Source organism: Henckelia pumila, unplaced genomic scaffold, assembly GCF_033568475.1.
Source record: "Henckelia pumila isolate YLH828 unplaced genomic scaffold, ASM3356847v2 CTG_461:::fragment_3, whole genome shotgun sequence".
NCBI lineage: Eukaryota > Viridiplantae > Streptophyta > Magnoliopsida > Lamiales > Gesneriaceae > Henckelia > Henckelia pumila.
In genome coordinates this window covers 14,013,804-14,024,068 of record NW_027331831.1, presented here as the reverse complement: position 1 = coordinate 14,024,068, position 10,265 = coordinate 14,013,804, and the positions used below count along the sequence as shown (strand labels likewise).

The following is a 10,265-nucleotide window of genomic DNA, read 5'->3' as shown; positions in this document are numbered from 1 at the left end:
GTTCATTGATTATGTTTGACATAGCTATGCCTATGTTTCATTCATGTTCTCTCATTTATTTTGAAGTTCATTTACTTGTTTAAAGTAAGGGCAAAAAACAAAGGTATTTTTAGTATCAGCTATTTTTAATCTGCGTGTGCTTGTATTTACGTAGTACTCGTTATCCTCCGATATTCTTGCTGAGTCTTTTAGGCTCACTACACTTATTGTTTTCAGGTGGAGTGTATTTCATTAAGCTCGAGAGGCAAGATTATCGAGTGGACTGCGATGCGGGCACGACACATCCCTCCGACCTATGCTCGTCTTCCGCATAGTTATTAGAATTTCTATGTTATGGATCATTTATCTTGCTCAGTTGTCAAATGCATATGTATTGTTTCGATAGCATTGTTTTTGTGCATGTAAATATTAGATTTCTAATCTTGTGGATATTTGATATGTCGAACCTCTTTCTTGGGCCTCGTTCTTGTCTCGGCCTAGTTTCGGGTGTCGTCAGTCATCTATTTCTTTTATTTTTATTTTGGTTGCTGACTGAGACAGGTGGTTTGTAATATAAACAGAGAGGTCATGCCAAAATTTTAATAAAAATTTTAATATTTTGAAAAATCCGTATTTTATTTAATTATTATTTAAAGTTGAGTTAGGGTCGTTTTAGTTGGTATCAGAGCATGGTTCTGGTTTGGGTTGTGCCTACTGCCGATTGCAAGAAACTCGAGAAATCTCGCCTCAAAGTCTGTAAGGTTTTAAAGAATTTTATATGTTAGCCATACTTGAATGAATACTTTAAATGTTTTGATGTCATCCTTTTTAGAATATTTTTAAAACTAGATGTATAATTTGTTTAAGTGCGTAGTTTAGTGTTTATTTTCATTTAAAAATTTGTTTTAGTAGTTTAAAGTGTACCATTCAAATGTTTATTTTTATAGCATGCGGTTTCAAGTTAAACGGAGTTGGTGTACTAACATTCCTTTCAGTTTTGGACAGAACGTGGATGTTGTTTGAGTTATTAGGTGGTGATAACAATGTTCGGTGAGATTGTAGAAATTTGTCGGAAATATTAAACTTGCTTATTAGGAGGTATTATTTGATCTGTCCTTGTGGTAATTTATTCTCTTATGGATGGATATGATAGAACTAAGCGAATAGTTTGCTTAGAAATTAATAAGTGCATGTTTTGTCAGTTAAGTTTATGAATCGACCTCGTGCGAAAACTTGGGATAAGAACTTGGTTTTATATTATTATGGATAGTTTGAGTTTCCCTTTTGTTATTTGGGCAAATATGAGTTTTGGAAAATAGTGAGCCGGTTACTATGAGCCTTTAAATTTTGTGAACTATTATTCCTATCATTATTTTCTTATTCTTCAATCGTACTTGTATCTGTTGCAACATATACTTTTGAGTATTCAAAATTTCTTTGCACTTCCTTTGAATATTTATGGATTCATATGACATCAATCAGCGTTGAATTCTGCCACCTTGGCATTAGTTGAACGTCTTAATAAACTCTTGTTCATGTTTATTACTTCTTGAAATTTTCTTCGGTTCTAGAGTCGCATGTTGGTGTGAGTAAGATGCACCTTGCCTTCCTTTTGGTAATCTACTTACGTTGTGTGACTGTCAAGGTAGAATTGTATAGTCCCTTAGCTATCCTATTTAGGAAAGTTTCGTAATAGTTGCTAAGTATTTTGTGAATTTTGTGTATTTCTTACGAGCTCGAGTTGTATATTATATGAGTTAAGTTTAATTAGTAATTATACATTAAGCCTAGATTCGATGTTAGAAAGTTTTTAAGTTATGGTCGAGGTCGACATAAATTATTTATTGATTGTAGTTGCGGTCTAAGATTTTAGGTTATCAACTAAAGAAGATATCAGATATTTTAGGAGTTTAGGTGGCGAATTGAAAACTCTTACACTCATATGGGAACAGTGATTAGAAATTTCTCTTAGACTACAAACAGTTGGGGATGAATAGGAGTTTGCAAATTTATTTTGCACTAAGAGTTAGTCTGGTTGTTGATGATATAGATATCAGTAAGCATCAGAGTGCGCAGCGAAAGCTGACTTGGACCAACTCAGGTAGGTGCTAAGTTGGAAAACTTAGTGTTGATCTGGTCTTAGGTATTCGAACCTAGTTAGTAAGTCCTGAATTTCGAGGACGAAATTCCATTTAAGGGAGGAAGTAATTGTGACGCCTAAAATCCAATCTATTAAATCGCATGCATTAATTTAATAAATATTAGGATTATTATTTTTATGTTTGATTGATTTAAATTCTTTATGTGAGTTATGTGTTAATAAATATTTTTATTACTTATTAAGTGATTTTATTTTACCAGCTATTTAACTAATGTTTTTATTTGTTTATGTTTATTTGTCTAAATGATTTTATTTTGTGCAATTTAAATTGTTTTAAATATTTTAAAGGTTTAGGCTTGCTTATTTAAATGATTTTTAATTTTTTAGTTTATTCTTTTAAATAATTTTAACTGTTTAGTTTATTTGTTTAAATATTTTCGGATGTCCAACTTATTTATTTTAAGATAGCCTAAGTTTAGTGGTTAGTTATTTTAAATTATTTTAAATGTCTAGCTTATTTATTTAAATCTTTTTTTAATTGTCCAAATCATTTTCAAGGTTTTTATTTCCACTTGTATATTTATTTAAATTTCTTTTAAGCGTAAGTCCAAGTTGTTTAAATTATTTTTAATCGTTCTGCTTTTTATTTAAACATTTTACTTATTGCCGTGACATCAGAATATTTAAAGTTTTTAAATTATTGAATTTTCGAGCTTGTGCATTTTATAAGTGTAATTAAATTCATTATCCTAAGCTGCTATTTTGAGAGTAGCACTTTTAATTAATTTTGAGTTGCACTTTTGCACTTGGAATTAAATCTAACCCTAGCCCCAAATTACACCCTCATCCTCACTCAACTCACGCACACACTCACACACACTCAATGGGATCGCCTGATTTCTCCCCTGCTCTCCATGAGAATCCATCGGCCTCTTATTCTCATCCTTGAAGCACGGCCGCAGCTCCTCCATCTTCTTCTTCTCCAGCGAAGCTTCACCCCAGCTAGCTAAGCGAGTCGTTTCCCTTTCTTTCGAGCCGTGTTCCAGCTCGTTCCAGCTTGGATTCGGCCAGCTCAAGCGAGCTCTGTTTCTTTGATTTTCTTTTAACTTAGGCAAGATTATGGGTTCTTTCTCACCTTGTAGAATTATATGTAGTGGGTTTAAATGGTGTTTACTCATTTCACGTTTTCTCTCAATATTTTGCCCTGTTTATTTTCGAAAATGGCATTTGAAATCTTAGCCAAGTTTATGCACGATCTTTATGCTTAATGTTGAGAATGGAAATGGTTTATGAGTTTGAAATGGTGATTTCATTGTTGTCAAGTTTCTATGAAATTTCAGAAATGCTTTTTTCCATTTGTTTGGTTCAAAAATGGGGTGATGTTGTTGTGTTGCTTGGATTGGTGATTTAGGATCTACTATGGTTGAGATGTAGCTCACATGGTAGTGAATATGATACATTGGTGTTGTTAGCTCGACGATTGGATAGAAGGGGCTGCTCAATCGGTTGCGTTTTGGGATCGAGTTTGGGTGGTGAAGATTACTGTTGGGATCGAGCTAGGACCTGGTTTGAGGAGCCGTTTCGTGGTTCGAGTAGGTCTTTGGATTGGTCGTGATGTTAGATTGTAGGCTGGAAATTTGTAGGAGCTTGGGTTGGAGGCCTAGAAGAGGATCCTAGAGGGACGGGAAGAGCATGTGCAGAATTTTATTATGTATCAAGGCTGTTCGGAAACTAATGTTTAAAACAGGGTTGGAGTCATGTTTTAATGAGGGGCTCGGGTTTGGAAATATTTTAGTATGATAGGAAAATGTCGGTTCAATTGAAAACGAATTCGGTTAAGTTTAGATGGAGTTCTAGGCATATGAATAGAGAGGTGCAGAATTTTGAAGTTCTATGTTTGCTGTCCGGAAACTAAGGACTAAATCAGGGTTAAAATCATGATTAGACCATGGGCTCGGGTCTGGAATTAAATCAAGATGTTAGGAAAACGTCGGTTCAAGGGGGAATTAATTCGATTAAGTTGCACTCGAGTTCTAGATTTTTGAGTGTTAGGTGCGTGCAGAAATTTTAAGCTAAGGGGGCTGCTGCCCGGAAATCGTATTTTTGAAAAATGATCGCTTAGGAAATAAATTCCGAGGTTGATTTCCTGGCTTAGTTCTAAGTGTCATGGAGTCGTGGTTTCAAGCAGAATTCCTTTTGATTAAGAATCGAGCAAGTTATTAATTTTGCGGTCAAACCGCTCGCATTGCCTTAAGCGCTACATTTTGGTTTAGTTTTTCCCATCCTTTGGTTTAGTTCCTAAATCACCATCCCGATCATCCCTGTGTGAGTCATATGCATGATTATTTATTAACATTTACATGTACTTCATATTTACATATGCATGCTAAGTCCCATATTCAAGAAGGAAAGAAAATATTTTGAACGAAGTGAGATGATTGTGACTATCATTATGGGTTACCTTACCTTAGCATGTGTTCGTGTGGTGCTGAAAGACGTTTTGGCCTCCCTTACCAATTCATTATGGGTTACCTTACCTTAGCATGTGTTCGTGTGGGGCCGGAGCTATTCTGGTCTCCCTTACCAATAGGGCGTACGGGTTGGGTTTCATCTCGACCTCCTTGCGGCATTGTGCACTATAGCCATGATCATGATCGCAATCACAGAGTCACAATCAAGGATCTAAGTTCACAGTCACAGTCACAGTTACAGTTACAGTTACAGATTCATAAAAACATTTAGGACTGAACCGAGAATTTTTGGAAAACATTTGGGACCAAACCGGGAACATTGAAATATTTAGGACTAAACCGGGAATGTGTCCAAACATTTAGGACTGAACCGGGATTTTCCCCCTTCCTGGGATGAGGACGTGCGCCTTGAGTAGACAGCGGCCTGTTATGGCATCAAAAATGTTGATACAGAGAGTATTTGTAAGCAACTAAGATTTGAAGCAGCCAATTATAACAGACGCTTGGAGGGCAGAATTTTGAGCCAAGTTCAGAACTGATAAGGCAGCTACAACACCACCGAAATAACTCCAAAAAATGCTAAACCCTGCACCAAGAGCCCTTCAACAGTCCTCACACACCGGCAACTTGAATCAAATCAATAATTGCAATTCGAAACTCTTAAATTTGAACAAGCAAAGAACTGTGCAACCCCATTGAATATGAGAAAAACCGATCTTTCATTCTCCTCGCACTTACCCCCTCCCTCCTGGCAAAAGCCTCCTCAAGCTCAGCAAGGTTAAATGTATAGAGAATGTGTAACAACAAAAGAATTATGTAGCTAGCAACTTAGATAGATGCAAACCAACAAACACTCGGCGGGCAAGAAGGGAACAACACGACCAGCAGCAATTTAGGATACCAAACCAACTCCAAACTCAGTCAAACCTACTCCAAATCAGCTATCAAACACGCTTCAAGCAAGCCAACTCTTACCTTAATCGCTTCGAACTTACCCCGTACCAATGCGTTAACAATAGCCGTCGACGGCAGGGGAATGAGATAGCAGGTGACGCAGCACGATTCCCTCCTCAAACCCAGGTAAAAATTCCTTCAAAACACTCCTACCACACACCGAAGCCAACGCCCCAGCCCCGAAATCAATATAGTAAAGCAACGCAAGCCACGAGTTGCAGCTTTGTCCAGATTTCGTGCTTCGTCGCAGGTTCATCCCAATCTGCCAGTAGCCTTGTCCAGATTATAAATATTTTTTTGGAATAAATTAATGTAAATTACCCAAAATACCCATCACAAAATTTTGAAATTACTAAACCACAATATCAGTCTACGCTTCTCACCAACTCTTACGTAGGCCCACATTTATTCTACTCCTCCTTCCATCTTCAGACAATAATTGGGAACGACACAAATAAACTCCAGATTTCTTCTCTACCACCCATCAACAACCATGCTCTCTCTCGTTGGAGTGCCGAATGAATTACTTCTCCGCTGAGTAGGCATCAGTTTCCGGTGAGTACCTGCTGTTTATTCTTATTTTTTGGACAAATAAATTAGGGTTTGTCAGTATTTATGTATATTGTTACATCTGTGTGATTTAAGAGTGTTTTTGTTGTTTTTCTTTGGCACCCATTTGTCATCATTTTAAATTTTGCCTGATTTTCAGGTTTTCTACAAATTAGCATCGGATGTAACAAGAAGAAAAAACGGATTCTACGTACTGTTTTCATATATTGGAATATCTGCAGGTAATTTTTAGAATCTTTTTGTTCTTACCACAATTTTCTCCTTATTTCGTTACCCGACATTTCAATTTGTAAGCATCAACGCGATTTCTAAACTTCTTTGCCAATTCCGACTTCCTGTAAATGTAATTGATTTATAAATTCAAAATTCGTATATCACATTCCGATGCGCCCATTTCAGCAGTCATACATATCTCTTGGTAGATTTACTTAGGTTTCAACATGTATTAACAATTTCAACATCTTTCATTAATCTTTTCATACTATGTTTGCGATTTAATGTTTGATTTGTTTATTTTTTTTGAATATCCTTCATCTAGTAAATACAAATTGAAGTACATTGTATCGAGCCAGCTTATTATGATTGTTCAGTAGTAATGTGGATTCTATTCTTTTTTCAACTAATTATTACCGCATGAAGTAAACCTTTTCTATTTCTACTAATATCAGGTAATATGGATTCGCTAAATCCACCCGAATGTGAGTGTGGTAATGGGCTAATGGTTTTACGACAAGGTGGACAATTCTCCACAAAACTCGGCAAATATTACTACATATGTCCAGCCTCTCTCAACCATCCAAATAAATTTCTATGGCATGATGAATACCATCGACTCCAAAACGTTTCCAATGTTCAGGAAACAGTCACAGGAAGTGCATCAATAGGTGTACCAACTACTAAGTGTGTTAACAGAAAAGGAGTAACCAATGAACCACGTCATGAAGATTCATCATTCAATGCCGAGATGTCCAGATCCACATCTGAGCTCAGGTTACTCTCAAACTCAGACATACCCAAACCCATCCGTCCAACTCCAACGTTTACCGCAGAGGAAATATGTTGTTGTTTTGGCTTATTTTCCTCAATTATTTGTGTCATCCTTCTACTAATCTTGCTTATTATAATATTGTTTAAGTGATGAAAGAATTTTATGATAATGGCATGTGTTAATCTAGTGTGTTGCATCAGTTGTTCGTAAGTTTGATTGTGATGTCCTTAAGTAAGAGTGTTTTCAACCATGACTCTTTCTTATATGTTAACCAATGTGATGGTTAGACGTGTCATGGTTCTTTCTTTGGTAATATATGTATTTCGAACCATGAATTAAGTTGTTAACATATGTTTGCATTTATATTGTCCAACCACTTCGGTTCTTGCTAATGGTTCTTGCTAATTTATTCATGTGATATAATGATTATTAGAATCTGATTTTATTCTGTCTTCACTGTTTACGCTACACATCAGTCATTCCATTTGATGTGATAGACTATAGGCCATCAATTAATGTGGTAGTTGTGGTAGTTGTAAGTAGCTGTAAATGCTCCATTTAATCTTTCTAAGTAAACATTTTCTATATAAGGGCTTATGCATGATATTTGTTCACCTACGTGCATAAAAAACACATTTAATTTTTATAAATAAAACTTCTTCATTTCTTGACGCTGCTGACATGAGTGTGTCGGAGGAACAATCTTCTGCTGATTCTGTCCGCTCTACTTGGTGTTACAAGCTGCCCACCAACTCCAAGAGAAATCTGGAGTATGTATATTTAACTTCAGATGATGAAGTTGAGGTTCTTGAATCACCTGCCAAACGTAAGAATGTTAGCAAATTTGAAGTCGCTGATAAAGCTTGTGCAGAAGGTGCTTTGGCTATAACACCAGCAAGTTATGTGGCTCTGTTGTCAAAAGAAAAGAAAGTTCTGAGCAAGGAACGTTGTGAAGCTGATGTCTACTTGAAGATGGGAGATTGTAGTACCGTTGGCCGTGGAACTAAGAAATCGGCTACGAATCTACCTGTGATCGAAAGCTCACAATCTAGCTGTTCACCAGTGAAAAAAAAGTGGCTAAAGTGGTAGGATATGATCTATAATGGTGTAGGGGCCCTCAATTTTTTGGATACATCTTGCAATCTGCCTGTGTAGTTGGTTTTTGGCAATGTAATAGGGTGGATTGGATGTTTAAATTAGGCTTATGTTAATATTTTGCTGACAAAATTTCCAGTTTTTGTAAATCCTATGCAAGAGGGTTCTCCTACAACGTATTAGTGATATTGTTTATATATATTTTACCTCCTTGTCAAAGTTTAATTTTACTTTGTTATCCATCCACAATGCTGGTTGTTCAATGGTGCTTTTCCTTTTTTGCATTTGATTATTTGATGCAGTGCATGTTGCTGGGTTCACATGATGTATTTGTGAACCCTGGTGATTCCCCAGCAGTCCAAGGCTGGGTTGTCTAACAACATCAATTAAATTTATTAGTAGAAACAAATATTTAGCAACTGATGGCCTTGAGGATCATATATTGGATAAATTATTGGTTATGGAATGCGTTGCTTTGTACAAATTTTTTTTCTTCTTTTCCATTCATTTCGTTATAAACATGAAATTATTCTTAGTTTTGTAGAAAATAGAACAACATATTAAACTTTCTAATTGTAATTCCCAAAAGATTACATAGAGATATTCCAGAACAAAAAATTCCGAGACTTCAGGCCAAATACTGGATAAGAGTCGTGGGTTTAACATAATTATGCATAATATGTCATGAATTCTCTCCACTGTGCAAGCACATTTAGATCCGTAATTATATGTGCATTATACAAAAAAAGTGGAGTTGATTGTGAACATCACCACAGCACCCACAACATTAACCTTGCATCTTCATAATCCTCTTGACGAACGACGGTTTTTCATCATCTTCAAGGCTGAAAAATAATGCTAACTTTTTTGGTTTTTCAACCAAAATCTCAGCTGCAATTTGTTTCTCTTCCCTAGTCAGGCCAGGTATAGTCTGAAGCACAGCCAGAACACCCTTTGAAACAAGCATAGCAATTTCATAATCTTGACTCAGACGTTTACCTAGATCAGCAATAGCTTCCTTTGTGACGACAGTGAATTCCTTGATGGCATCAACAAATAGTTCTTCCCCTTCAGTCGTAGGATGCTTTCGTTTCTTTGAAGTTGCCTTCTTACTAGCTGATGTACTGGATGACGGTGGATTTTCAACTGAGTTAGACTCACTTCCCCACTCCATGTCATTTAACAAGTGCTCGAATCCAACGTTCATTTCAGCAACGACATCGTCAAGAACGTTTAGCACTTGGGTTACAGCAGCAGTGAAACTTGACAAATGCTGGTCATTTGCACGATCATAGCCGAATATTTCACACCAATCTGCGAAATATGGCCATGAATTGTAACGCCATGTACGGACGGTAGGATCAGTCTGCATAAAAAAAGACAAAGTATGAAATTTAACAATTACAGCTCATATGCATGGACAAAAGAAATCCGACACGTTTAACTACGAAGCTCAAGAATATAATGACTGAATTTCCCGTTACCTTAACAAAGCCTTCCCATGCTTCGTCAGTCGACTCTATAATTTTTTGTGTCTCGTTCAACCCTATTCCACTTCTACTCAACATTGTTGTCAATGTGCCATGAGTTTTTTCCACACATAAATCTTCAAATTTATATGTGGGCAGCCTCGTAAGTCCGTACCTGGGAATATGCTCATTAATATTTTCTCCAAGAAATTCAAGTAACCACATTTGAAACCGTTCTCACTCTTCCATCCACCAGTAATTGCTTCTTTCAAAGACTGGATCAACACTTCTTCCTCACGTGAACTCCAAACTCGCCTACCTTTGTCAGATTTATTCCCCTTGTCTCCCACTATATTGCTCGATGCTCCGAATTCCATGATAACTGATTTTGACTACTGCAATCTCAAGAAATTACCCAAATTAAGAACACAAAACATAACTTATATGGATGATATAAGTAAAAAGCAACAACCTATATATATTATGTACAAATCTGCATCATACATCAACTACGGAGATATTTAATAAAAACACAACAAATAGGAAATACACGAAATGACCGCATCAAACATTCAAGGAAGTTAATAATTTAATATGAAAGAATATTGCATCAGTTGGTCTCCATGTCTTCAACATAG

At 36.3% G+C, this 10,265-nt stretch overlaps 1 long non-coding RNA gene across 1 annotated transcript; it reads left to right on the top strand.

Moving 5' to 3' along the window:
* Positions 1–2,763: 2,763 nt before the first annotated feature.
* Positions 2,764–7,220, top strand: LOC140871300 (uncharacterized). Its single transcript, XR_012147674.1, has 3 exons — positions 2,764–6,060; positions 6,215–6,296; positions 6,744–7,220. It is a non-coding gene; the product is annotated as an uncharacterized lncRNA (long non-coding RNA).
* The last annotated feature ends 3,045 nt before the right edge of the window (positions 7,221–10,265 follow it).